The sequence below is a fragment of the Elephantulus edwardii genome, unplaced genomic scaffold (assembly GCF_000299155.1).
Source record: "Elephantulus edwardii isolate Elephantulus edwardi_28Jun2011 unplaced genomic scaffold, EleEdw1.0 scaffold00062, whole genome shotgun sequence".
In the NCBI taxonomy this organism is placed as follows: domain Eukaryota; kingdom Metazoa; phylum Chordata; class Mammalia; order Macroscelidea; family Macroscelididae; genus Elephantulus; species Elephantulus edwardii.
In genome coordinates, this window is record NW_006399812.1 from 16,569,160 (window position 1) to 16,582,923 (window position 13,764).

Sequence of the window (13,764 nt, forward strand, 5' to 3'; positions counted from 1 at the left end):
AGGTCCTCCTCAGTTTCAACGAGCAGAGTTGTGTCATCTGCATAACACAGATTGTTGATAGATCTTCCACCAATTTTGGCCCCACATTTCTCCTCATAGAGCCCAGCCTCCCGGATAATCTATTCTGCATACAGGTTGAAAAGATATGGAGATAGGACACATCCCTGGCGTGCACCCTTCCCAATTTTGAACCATGCATGAAAAGCTATACTCAGATAAATTTGAAAACTTAGAGGAAATGGACAAATTCCTCAAAACTCATGCCCTACCCAGACTGATTCAGTAAACAGATGCTGCCCTGCATGTGCTCACCAAGTTGTGCCATTAGAAATCTGGAGGACAACTACTTGACGAACTGACTGGAAGAGATCCATATTTATTCCCATTCCAAAAAATGATGATGCAACAGAGTGTGGAAATAATTGAACAATATCACTAATATCATACACTAGCAAAATCCTGCAGTAGATTATCTGGAAAGGACTTGAAAAGTACATTGACAGAGAACTACCAGAAATACAAGCTGGGTTTAGAAGAGGTCATGGTATTAGAGATATTATTGCCAATGTCTGATGGTTCTTGACAGAAAGCAGAGTACCAGAAGAATGTCTATCTGTGTTTCATTGACTATGCAAAAGCATTTGACTATGTGGGTCACAATAAATTGTGGCTAACCTTGAGGAAAATGGGAATCTCAGAGTACTTGATCATGCTGATGTGAAACCTATACTTGGACTAAGAATCAGTCCTCAGAACAGAGCAAGGAAACACTGCATGGTTCAAAATCAGGAAAAGAGTGCATCAGGGATGCATCCTGTCCCCATACCTTTTCAATCTGTATGCAGAACAGATCATTCAGGAATGAGGGCTTTATGAGGAGGATTGGAGGAAGACTCATTAACAACCTAAAATATGCAGATGACACAACCTCACTTGCTGAAACTGAGGAGGACCTGAAGCACTTGCTGCAAAAGATCATGGACTGTAGTCTTCAATATGGATTGAAGCTCAACATCAAGAAGACAAAGATTCTCCCCACTGTGCCAATTGGCAGCACCATGTTAGATGGAGTAGAGATTGAGGCTGTTAGCAATTAGAGCTTGCCCAGATCCACAGTCAACCCTCTTAACACCAGCAGTCAGGAAATTAAAAGACAAATTGCATTGGGAAAATCTGCTGTCATGGACCTTTCCAGAGTGCTGAAGAGGAACCACAACAGTTTAAATACAAAGGTGCACCTAATGCAGGTCATGGTCTTCTCAATTACTTGTTATGCTTCAGAGAGTTGGACAATGACTAAGAATGACAGAAGAAGAATAGATAGCTTCAAGTTGTGGTGCTGGAGAAGAGTCTTGAACATACTATGGACTGCCAAGAAAACAAACAGGTCTGTCTTTGCGAGGGTGAAAACAAGTCTGTCCTTGGAGGCTAGGATTTTGAAGCTCCACCTCGCTTACTTTGGGCATGTGGCCAGGAGAGATCAATCCTTGGAGAAGGACATCATGCTTGGAAGGGTGGATGGACAGCACAGGAGAGAGAGACAACAGATGAGATGCATTGATACAGTAACTGGGGTTAATGTATTGGAGTTAGTGAGACTGGCTCAGGATAGGGAAGGATTCAGAGCTGCTATACATAGGGTTGCAATTCATTGCAAGCAACTCAATGGCGTATAGAAACAATAACATCTATGACAGATTTGGAAGCAGGAGTTGCATCCACTTCCTACATAACATGTCTCTGGAAACTCTATGAACTTTAATAAATGCCGAGAGCTATAGAAAGGCTCAGGCCTTTTGTTTACAGGTTCACTATGAGTCGTGCTTGACTTGAAGGCAATCTACAACACCACCAACACCACCCAGATTAACATGGTCAGATATAGAACACTTGAACGAACTCATCATAAAAGAAGAAATTAGAAAGGTCATAAAAAGATTCTCCCTCAAAAAAGTCCTGAATCAGATGGCTTCACAGTTGAATTCTACTAAAAATTCAGAGAAGATTTATCAGCAATTCTACTTAAATTATTTCAAAACATAGTAAAATAAGGAACACTCTCAGAAACATTCTATGAAGCAAGCATAACCCTGAAACCAAACCCAGGTAAATATATTACAAAAAAAGAAAGCTACAGACCAATATCTCTCATGAACATAGACACAAAAATCTTTAATAAAATCCTAGCCAATAGAATCCAAAAACACATAGAAAAATTCATCATAACCAAGTGGGATTCATAAAAGTTTTGCAAGAATGATTCAACATAAGAAAAACCATCGATGTAATTTACCACATTAATAAAACAAATAACAAATAACAAGAACTGTATGATCCTAGCAATTGTTGCAGAAAAGGCATTTGACAAAGTCCAACACATCTTCCAGATTAAGACACTCAGCAAAATTGGAATAGAAGGGAATTTCCTCAACATAGTGGTAAGAAGTTGCACTGCAATCCCAGAGTTATACGCAGTGTGAATCCACCAGACATTTTGCTGGAGAAGGAGGGGCAATCTCCTCCTGTACCAGTCAGATGTAGTTTGATGGTACACACACACAAAATAAATTTTTTTAAGTATATATGCAAAACCATGTGCTAATATAATTTTTAACAGAGAAAGACTAAAAACATTTTTTTCTGTGAACAGGGATCAGACAAGGATGTACACTGTTGCCATTGCTATTCAATATTGTGTTGGAAGTACTTGCTAGGGAAATATGACAAGAGAAGGAAATAAAAGGTATCCTGATCAGCAAAGAGATGTTTAAATTGTCGCTCTATGAAAGGTGATATGATCATGTACACAGAAACCCCCTAGGATTTAACAAAGAAATTGTTAGAGCTAGTAGATCAGTTTAGCATAGTGGCAGGATACAAGATCAATATCAAAAAAATCAGTGGAATTCCTCTATAGTAACAAAGAAAACTCAGAGAAGGAAATCAAGAAAGTGATACCATTAACAATAGCCAACTACAAACTGAGATACTTGGGAATGACCCTATCTAAAGATACAAGAGACCTGTGCAAAGGAAACTACAGAATATTTATGCAAGACACAGTAAAAGACCTAAAGAAATGGGAAAATGTTCCCTGTTCATGGATAAGAAAACTCAATATTGTAAAAATGATAATCCTAACAAAAGCAATCTACATGTGCAATGCAATCCCAATACAGACACCAAATTCATTTTTCTAAAAGATCTAAAGGGAAATTGTCAAGTTTATTTGGAGAGTCAAGAGACCCCAAATAAGCAAAGCACTTCTGAAAAACAAAAATGAAGTGGGAGGCATAGCAATTCCTGACCTCAAAACCTAATACAGTAGTAACTCAAACAGCACGGCACTGGTACAATGACAGGTACGCAGACCAATGGGACAGAATTGAGAACCCAGAAATGGACCCATCTATCTATGGTCAACTGATATTCGGCATGGAAATTAAACCTATCAAATGGGGAAATGATAAACTCTTCAACAAATGGTGCTGACAAAACTGGACTGCTACCTGTAGAAAGCTGAAGCAGGATCCACATTTTACAGCATACACAAAAATTAAATCAAGGTGGATCAGAGACCATGGAATAAAGCCTCAAACCATAAAGCTCACAAAAGACAAACTGGCACCAGGCTTATAAGGCCTAGTCTACAGTATAAAAGGACTGCCAAATAGAGCCAAAAATGCACAATCCAGAGAGGATAAAACTGATGCATGGGACCTTCTAAAATTTAAATCTCTGTGCCCATCAAAAACTTTTTCCAACAGAGTGGGAAAAAAACCCTACTGACTGGGAACAAACATTTGGCGATACAGTCTCTGACAAGGGTCTCATAATAAAAGGTTATAGACTCCTACAGGGCCTCCAGAAAAAAAAAGACCGATAATCCAATTACACAATGGGCAAAAGACATGGAAAGACTTCTCACAGAGAAGGATATGTGGATGGCCATCAGACATATGAAGAAATGCTCCAAATCGCTGGTAATAAGGGAAATGCAAGTCAAAACCAAAATGAGATACAGCTTACTCCAACAGCAGTGGCAAAATTTAGCAGGGCATCAAGTAATAAATGTTGGAGACGATGTGGCAAGATAAGAACTCTTATATATTGTTGGTGGGATTGTAAAATGGCACAACCACTCTGGAAGGCAGTTAGGTGTTTCCTAAAAAAACTGGACATAGAAATCCATATGACCCAGGTATTCCACTGCTTGGACTATACCCTGAGAAAATGAGAACTGAGGTATAAAGACTTGTACACCAATGTTCATAACAGCATTATTCACCATAACAAGAACATGGAAACAACCCAAGTACCCAACCACAATGGAATGGATTGAGAAATTATGGCATATTCACACAATGGAATACTATGCAGTACACAGGAGCAATGATTTTGTAAATTACTACCTAATGGGGGAGGGACTGGAGAGCATTATGCTAGGTGAATTAACTCAGTCTCATAAAGACAAATATGGTATCAGACCATTATTTTAGAGCGTGTACAAGGATCCAAGAAGGGGAGAGGGGGATTAAACATAAGGTCATACAATTTGATGGGTGGATGGAGGGATCGGTAAAGGAAAGGGGAAAGGCCCAGTGTGAAAAATAATGTATGTGAACTTTATATGTAAACCAGAATAATATTATCACCTAACTTGAGAGGGACTGAAGAGCATTATGCTGAGTGAACTAACTCAGTTCCACAAGGACAAATACTGTATAAAACCATTATTATAGAATGAGTATGAGGATCCAAGTGGGGACAATGGTGGAAGCAAATGGGTGAGGAAGTGTGTGGGGGTGGATTAATCATAGGGTCCTACAATTTGATGGATGGGAGGGGATGAGGGGAATGGGAAAGATCTGGTGTGAAAACCAATGTATTTGAATTTTATAAATAAACTAGTATAAAAAAATTCATCTATGTTCTATGTTGTTGTTGTTCATTGCCTTCGAGTGGAACACGACTCATGGCAACCCTATAAACAAAAGGCCTGAAGACTTTCTATAACTATCAACATTTATCAAAGTTCATAGAGTTTCTGGAGGCATGTTTTTTACGAAGTAGATGTCACTCCTGCTTCTCAGTATATGTTCTGTACATACACACACACACACAAAGAAAACACAAAACCAAACCTCCAACAAAAACCAAAACCCCAAAACAGACAAAATAAAAACCTGAAGCGCCATAATGGAATGCTGACTGTTACCATCTGCTGTGTCAAATGCTTTATGCATATCATCACTATTAATTCTTCCATGAACAACAGGGTCTCCTCATTTTACAGATGACAAGACTGAGGCTTAACAAAACCCAAGACGGTGCATGATAGTAGTTGAATGATTGTGTTCTTCATTTGGTCACACAATTACATTTCTTTGATCCCCTTACCTCCTTTAAAAAATATCTATTGGTTTCAACTATGGTTGTTTTAAAAAATAGATATTTGTGTTAAGCATATTTTTTCCCGTTAGACAATTTTCCATTTTAGATATTCTCTAGAAAGATAGACTGACCTTTTCCCTTTCCTCTAAATGGATGCTATGGTAATGAATTGTGCTGCTAATCCAAAGGCTTGATGTTTGAATCCACTAGTTGCTCTGCAGGAGAAACATCAGAACTCTCCTATGTGATTTACTGCCTCTGAAAAACCACTGGATGGTCAGCTATAGATAGGCTCTGACTCAATGCTATACAACAACAACAATGCACAGAAGGTACGACTGATACTTGAATTCAGTTTGTAACAGATTTTAGTTAGAATTGTTCATTCTCCTTCTGGGAGAATCAGGTGTGTTTGGAAAATCAACTGTCACACATGTCAACCTCTCCAACAGAGAATAGATTTACTCAGAACAAATGTGTTTATTCATTACCATTGTTTCCTGCCTCAAAATTGTAAAGTACTGAGACACTTAAACAAATTTTTGAAATCACAGGCTTGTTATTCTGATTATTTTCAATAGCAATAGGGAGCATTCTTTCTCAGTCTATCTTAGGGAAAGAACATAGTTGTTTTGGGTATTTGCATTTCAACCTCTAACCTCTCCTGAGGACAAATGGCTGGCTGACTATTAAAGCCACAGGCACAGCACTGGGACTGTGGATTAAGCCTCTGAATGCTGACTAGCTTTCTGCAGCATTCTCTGCATGTGTGAAGAATGTGTTTGTAGCTGGGAGGCAAACAGAACATCCAAACCCGAGCAAGAATTTTGAAAAATAGTTGTCTTATGTATAAATTTATTTTGCTCTCAGTGCTTTATTCTTGCCTCTTTCGTTACTCCTTATTTCTACTTTCCTTTAAAAAATCTAATTCAATTTTATATTTTCATGGCTGGGGTTTTGGTCACTTGTTGAATCTGGTGTGATTTTGTTTTTATTTTTATGCTCTTTGTTTTGCTCTCACTTAAATACCAAATAAGTCATTGATAGATGCCTCAAACTTATTTTTTTCACAGTAGGGAAGGCTTGATGATTTTCACACCAGATATCTGTGTGACTTTTGTTTGTAAATAAGGGCTTCATTGGAAGCACTGGCGGCAACTGGAAGGTCACAGTTTAGGTTTGTAATAATAGGGCTAGAGTGGCTTTAGGATGTGAATTTATTCTGCTACTGGTTTAAATGATTATCATGGAGACATTTAGTGCTAAAACTCATGTGTTCTCTTAACTGACTATTTTTTCGGCACAGAAACATGAGCTGTGCAATTTGTGTTTGAGGAAGAAACCAAACTTATCTGATAAACAGACACACCTTGATTCAGGAGATGTCAGTAGCAATTTACTGAGAACCTAATTTTTGCAGGAACCTCTAGGTAGAGCAAAAGGTTAAAGCACTTGGCTGCTGACCAAAAGGATGAAGGTTAATTCCCCCAGAGGTGTTCTCCCTCTGAAAAACCAAACACACATATGGGGTGTCCCTGAGTCAAAATTGACTCAACACAAATGATTCAAAGTGAAATAAAAATCTGATTCCTGTCCTTAACTGCTCAAGATAGAATAAAGATAATGCCAAGAAAAATTTACTTATCACCTACAACCAAGAAAGAACAAAATAGGCAAATGGGACCTTCTAAGAATCAAATCCCTATGCACATCAAAAAACTTCAACAGGGTAAAAAGGAAGCCCACAGACAAAGGAAAAAACTATTTGGCAATGACGTTTCTGACAAGGGACTCATCCATTTCCTAAACAACATGCCTCTGGAAACTCTATGAACTTTGATAAATGTTGATAGCCATAGAAATGTTTCAGGCCTTTGTTTCATAGAGTCACTATGAATCGTGCTCGACTCTATGGCAAACAACATCACCACCAGCACCTCAAGAAGATAGAGGTAAATAACCCAATTGCAAAATGGGCACAGGATATTAACAGACCCTTCACCGAAGAAGACATTCAAATGGCAAACAAACACATGAAGAAATGTCAAAAATCCCTAGCTACCAGAGAAATGCAAATCAAAACGACTATGAGATATTGTCTCAACCTACTGAAGGGTCAGTTTCCAACGTGATGGCTCATAACAATAGTAATCATGTATAGAAAAGTAGAGATGAGGAGAGAGATATTGAGTGTGATATTGTATGTGTATGTGTGTTTGTTTATCTCATTGGGAATAATTTTCACTTTCTTTGACACAAATGTAGAGGGTCTAGTGGGATTTAATTTTCTAAAAAGAATTTAAATTTAAGATTCATATTCATTATATCTTTAAGAGTCTGTTGTTGTTAAGTGCCGTTGAGTCTCTTGCAACTCTTACCAACCCTAGGAGTCACAGATCACATGAGTCACAGCTCGTAGTGACCATATGAATCACAGCTCTGAATCCTATCTATGCTGTGCCAACTTCATTGTCTCTGACACACACATACCCCCTTACCCCTGTCATTGAGTCAATCCATCTCATCCAGAAAGCAATGTATATTTTCCTCTCACATGTAGTAAAATTAGATCCTTGACTGTAAGGCTGGTGATTACATTTATTATAAAGTTAATATCAAAATCATTGCTAGCTATTTTGTAGAGTGAAATGTGACTGACACATAATGAGTTTTATGCTGTAATTCTTAAAAATAGGCGTAATATGACTACCCTGGTGTAGTTAAATTCCTCTACACAGTCTGTGCTTTCTAAATCTGTGCTTTGAAGCTGGGAGCTGATCACCTAGTCAAGGTCAGGATTAGCAATAAGTGGTCTGACTATTTGTGATTTTTTGAGGAGCAACTATATTAATGAGCAATTATCTTAGATATATGTATAGTCAGCAAGGGATAAACTTAAATTGCCTAACTATTGAAACATTCTACTAATTGGGATTTTATTTTAGTTGGTATGAGTCACAGTGACTCAAAGGCTTGTAACAATAACAGCATGTTATGAAAAGACACAATCAAGTATATTGCATCTTGTTTGTTGTTGTGTGCTGTCAAGTCAGAACCGGCTCATAGCTGGCCCTCTAGCAAGTTTTTGGAGGCAATAAATCACATAGGAGGAGAGTTCCCATTCTTCTCCCCCAGAACTGGTGGATTTGAGCTGTGTTCTTTTGGGTAGCCAGTACAACTCCTTACCACTAAACCACCAGAGCTCCACATACTATTGATATTTTGTTCTATTTTTGGGTGAGATGTTAATATTATTTCAAACATATGCTTTGCAAATATTGTTGTGTATTTATGTGGGAAGGGAAGCAGGGAAGTTAATTAGATAAAAGAAATACAAAAACAGATTAAAATATATTGTTTCTAAATGAGATTGGTTAGGGTCTTGAAGGGAGGAGTTTCTTTTTGGTTTGTAATTGATGATGTTATATGTAATACTCTTAAGAAATTATTCACCATTATCAAAGATCAACATCAAGAAAACAAAGATTCTTACCACTGGGCCAATTGGCAACTTCATGATAGATGGAGAAGAGATTGAGATTGTTAACAATTTCATCTTAGTCAGATCAATGATCAACACTCTTGGTACCAGCAGTGAAGAAATCGAAAGATGAATTTCATTAGGAAAATGTACTGTTATGGACCTCTCCAGAGTGCTGAAGAGAAGCAATGTCAGTCTAGAGACTAAGGTGCACCTGATCTTGGCTATGGTCCTTGCAATTACTTGCTGTGTATCACAAGAAGAATAATAGAACAAGAATTAATGTCTTTGAGTTGCAGTGCTGGAGAAGAGTATTGAACATACCATGGACTGCCAAGAGAACAAACAAGTCTGTCCTAGAGAGGGTGAAACCAAGCAGCTCCTTGGAGGCAAGGATTCCAAAGCTTTGTCTCACATACTTTGGGCATGTAGGCAGGAGGGACTAGTCCTTGGAGAAGGACATCATGCTTGTAAGGGTGGAGGGACAGTACAGGAGAGGAAGAGCTTGGCTGAGATGGATTGACACAGTAACTAGAGTAGTGAGGGTAGATGTATCAGAGACAATGAGATTTGCTTAGGATAGGGCAGAGAGTTCAGAGCTATTGAACATAGGGTCAGTCGCTATGAGTCACAGTCAACTCGAGGCACATGACAATAACATTAAACCTGTTGTAATGGTTTAGTATGCAGAAGAATCATGTGAGGAATTAAAAAAAAAAGTGAAGCTTACCAGGTTTCAGTTGTAGACATTTTTATTCTAAAACACTATCAGGGGCGATGAATAGGCATTAAAAGTTTTTCATTGGTTTGCATAAAATCATTTGTTTACATCATGTTTTGTACATGTACTTTGTGCGTTATTCAATAATTCATATACATTATGGTGTGTATATATAATTACCATTGCTCTATGCCTATTATCACTCTGTCTTTTCAAGCTTCTATTGAATCTTTCCCACTGCTTCACTCTCCCTTTACCCATTAACCTGTGGTATCTCAATGATTTTTTCCCTTTACCCTTTTTCTGCCCTCCTTCTCTCCTTTTCCTTTGAACATTTATACATATCTTCCTTAGTTATTGAACTATGTTCACAATAGTGGCCTTATGCAATATTTATCCTTATATGACTGAGATATTTCATTCTCTCTCAAGTTATACAGTATTTTACAAAATCATTACTTCTTAGTGTTGTATAGTATTCCATTATGTGAATATATGACAATTTCTCAGTCTATTCATTTGTTGATGGGCATTGGGGCTGAATAGACTTTTTTTTACAGAGGTTTTGTATTTCCATTCATTCATTGCAGCAATTTTCTCCCTGCCCACCCCTCCCCACCAGCTCGCTTCCCCCTCCGAAGAGAGAAAAAAAATTCCTTCATTAGTATACAATTCCCACGTCCCTTCCCCCCACCCCCCACCCCGAGTACACTTCTCTATGCAACCTTAACTCTGGATTCCTGTGCTAACCATAATACTCAATCATATATCAGGGTGGGGGTATGACAGAAAAAACTGGATAAATTATGTATATTGTATTGAAACAGATGAGGCAAAGAACAGATTAGAAGTGATATATGAATAGACATTTTTTAACAACTATCTAGGTGATTTTTTATTCATTCATTGTTGCACTTTTCTCCCTGCCCACTCCTTCCCTCCTAGTTTGGTCTTCTCTTTTAAAAGTAAAAAAAAATAAATAAATAAATAAAAATTCTTTCATTGTTATACAATTCCTCCATACTAGTCCACTTCACTATACAGCCTTCATTCTGGACTCCTGTCATGACAATAATACCTAATCACATATTCCTTTTAAACAGTTCTTTCCCTCATCTGTTTCAATGCAACATACATTATTTATCCCCTCCTTTCTTAGTTTCCCCCTAACCCCAATATCAGTCCTGCTTTACAACAGTGGCATAATATAGTATTTGTCTTTTTGTGACCGAGATATTTCACTCAGCATAATGTCCTTCAGAGTCACCCACTTTTTATTATAATTTACGAGTTCCTTGTTTTCAATACTGCATAGTATTCCATTGTGTGACTATACCACAACTTCTCTATCCATTCGTTTGTTTATGGTCACATGGATTGTTTCCAACTCTTTGCTATTGTGAAAAAAAAAGCCTCTATAAACATAGGTGTGCATATATCTGCTTGAGTGGCAGTTAAGGTTTCTTTAGGGTATATTCCCAGTAGTGGGATTGCTGGATCACATGGTATTTCTATTTCCAACTCTTTTTTGCATGTTGATGGGGGGGTTTTTTAATTAATTTTAATGAAAGTTTACAGATACTTAGGGTTTCCAGTCATTCATTGTTACACTTTTCTTCCTGCCAACCCTCTCCCCTCTCAATTCACTCTTCTTGAAAAGAAAAAGAAAAACTCTTTCATTGTTATGTAATCCCTCCACCCTCCCCCCAGTCCATCCACTATGCAGCCTTCACTCTGGACTTCGGTAATGACAAGAATACCCATTCATATATCCCTTTTAAACAGTCTTGTCCATCATCTGTTTCAATGCAACAGACATCGTTCTTCCCCTCCTTTTCTGTCTTCCCTCAACTCTGATATAAGTCCCATTTACAACAGTGGCCCTATGCAATATTTGTCCTTTTGTGACTGAGATATTTCACTCAGTGTAATGTCCTCCAGGGTCACCCATTTTGCATAATATTTCATTAGTTCCTTGTTTTTCATTGCTGCATAGTATTCCATTGTGTGAATATGCCAGAGCTTCTCTATCCATTCATTTGTTGATGGGCACTTGGGTTGTTTCCAGCTCTTTGCTATTGCGAACAAAGTTGCAATAATTATGGGTGTGCATATATCTGCTTGAGTGCCGGTTATGGTTTCATTAGGGTAAGTTCCCATTAGTGGAATTGCTGGGTAAAATGGCATTTGTATTTGCAACTTTTTGAGAAAGTGTCATACAGCCTTCCATAGTGGTTGCACCATTTTACACTCCCACCAACAGTGAATAAGGGTTCCAGTTTCTCCACAACCTCACCAACATTTGTTGTTTGCAGCTCTGTTTAATTTTTGTTATTGTTATTGTGATTGGGGTGAGATGATATCTTATAGTTGTTTTGATTTGCATCTCTCCTACAGTTAAGGATATTGAACATTTCTTCATGTATTTACCATCTGAATGTCTTCTTTGGTGAAGTGTCTGTCCAAATCCTGTGCCCATTTTGCAACTGGGTTGTTTACCTTATCTTGTTGTGGTATTCGAGTATTTTATCGATTCTAGATATAAGTCCCTTATCTGACATGCCATTACCAAGTATTTTTCCCCAGTCTGTGGCTTCCCTTTTTACCCTGTTGGAGAAGATTTTGGATGTGCATAGGGATTTGATTCTTAGAAGGTCTCATTCATCTATTTTATCCTCTCCTGGTTGTAGATTTTTCAGGATGCTTGGAAGACTGTTTATGTTGTGGATTAGGACATCTAGAGTTCTTCCAAGCTTTAGTCTTAGGTCTTTGATCCACTTTGAGTTGTTTTTTGTATATGGAGTGAGGTGTGGATCTTGCTTGAGTTATCTGCAGATAATTTTTCAATTTTGTCAACACCATTTGTTAAAAAGGCTGTTGTTTCCCCACATAACTGATTTCATCTCTTTGTCAAAAATCAGTGAGCCGTGGATAGATGGGCTGATTTCTGGGTTCTCAATTTTATTCCATTGATCTATGTGTGTCATTATACCAGTATCATGCTGTCTTGACCAACACAGCAGTGTAGTAGGATTTTAAATCAGGGAGTGAGTTGCTTCATACCTTGTTTCTCTTTTTAAGGAGTGCTTTGCTCATTCGGGGCTTCTTTCCATTCCAAATGAAACTAGAGATTGTCTTTTCCATCTCGTTGAAGAATGGGATTGGTATTTGTATTGGGATTACATTAAACATGTAAATTGCCTTTGGTAGTATCGTCATTTCACAATATTAAGTCTTTCTATCCATAAGCAAGGTATATTTTTCCATTTCTCCAGGTCTCTTTTTGTTTCTTTTTGTAGTAATGCTTTATAATTTTCTTTGAATAGATCCTTTGTGTTTCTGGTTAGAATTACTCCCAAGTATTTAATCTTGTAATTAGCTATTGTGATGGGTATTGTTTTTCTAAGTATACTATCATATCATCTGCATAGAGAGACAATTTTCCCTCCTCTTTGTCAATCTGGATACCTCTTATTTCCTTCTCTTGTCTTATTGCTATCAATAAGACTTCCAATACAATATTGAATAGGAGAGGTGAAAGTGGGCATCTTGCCTGGTTCCTGTTCTCAAAGGGAATGCCTTTACTCTCTCTCTGCATTGGGAAAAATGTTGGCTCTTGGTTTTACATACATACTTTTTACTATGTTGAAGAAATTCCCCTAGAATTCTATTTTATTGATTGTTTTAATCAGGAAAGGGTGTTGGGTTTTGTCAAAGGTCTTTTCTGCATCAATTGATGGGATCATGTGGTTCTTGTTCTTTGCTTTTTTAATGTGATGAATTACACTGATTGTTTTACTTATGTTGAACCATCCTTGCATACCTGTTATGAATCCCACTTGGTCATGGTGAATTCTTTTTTGTATCATTGGATTCTTATTGGCCAGGATTTTATTCAGGATTTTTGCATCTATGTTCATGAGAGATACTGGCCTATAATTTTCTATTTTGGTGGTGTCTTTACCTCGCTTTGGTATCAAGGATCTGTTTGCTTCATAGAATGAGTCTGGGAGAATTCCATCTTTTTTCTATTTTCTGAAATAGTTTATGTAGAATTGGTGAGAATACTTCTCTGAATGATAAAATTCACTTATAAAACCATCCGGTCTACATGTCTGCCACCCAAGCAGATGTAACCACACCCACGTTTATCACAACTTTGTTTACA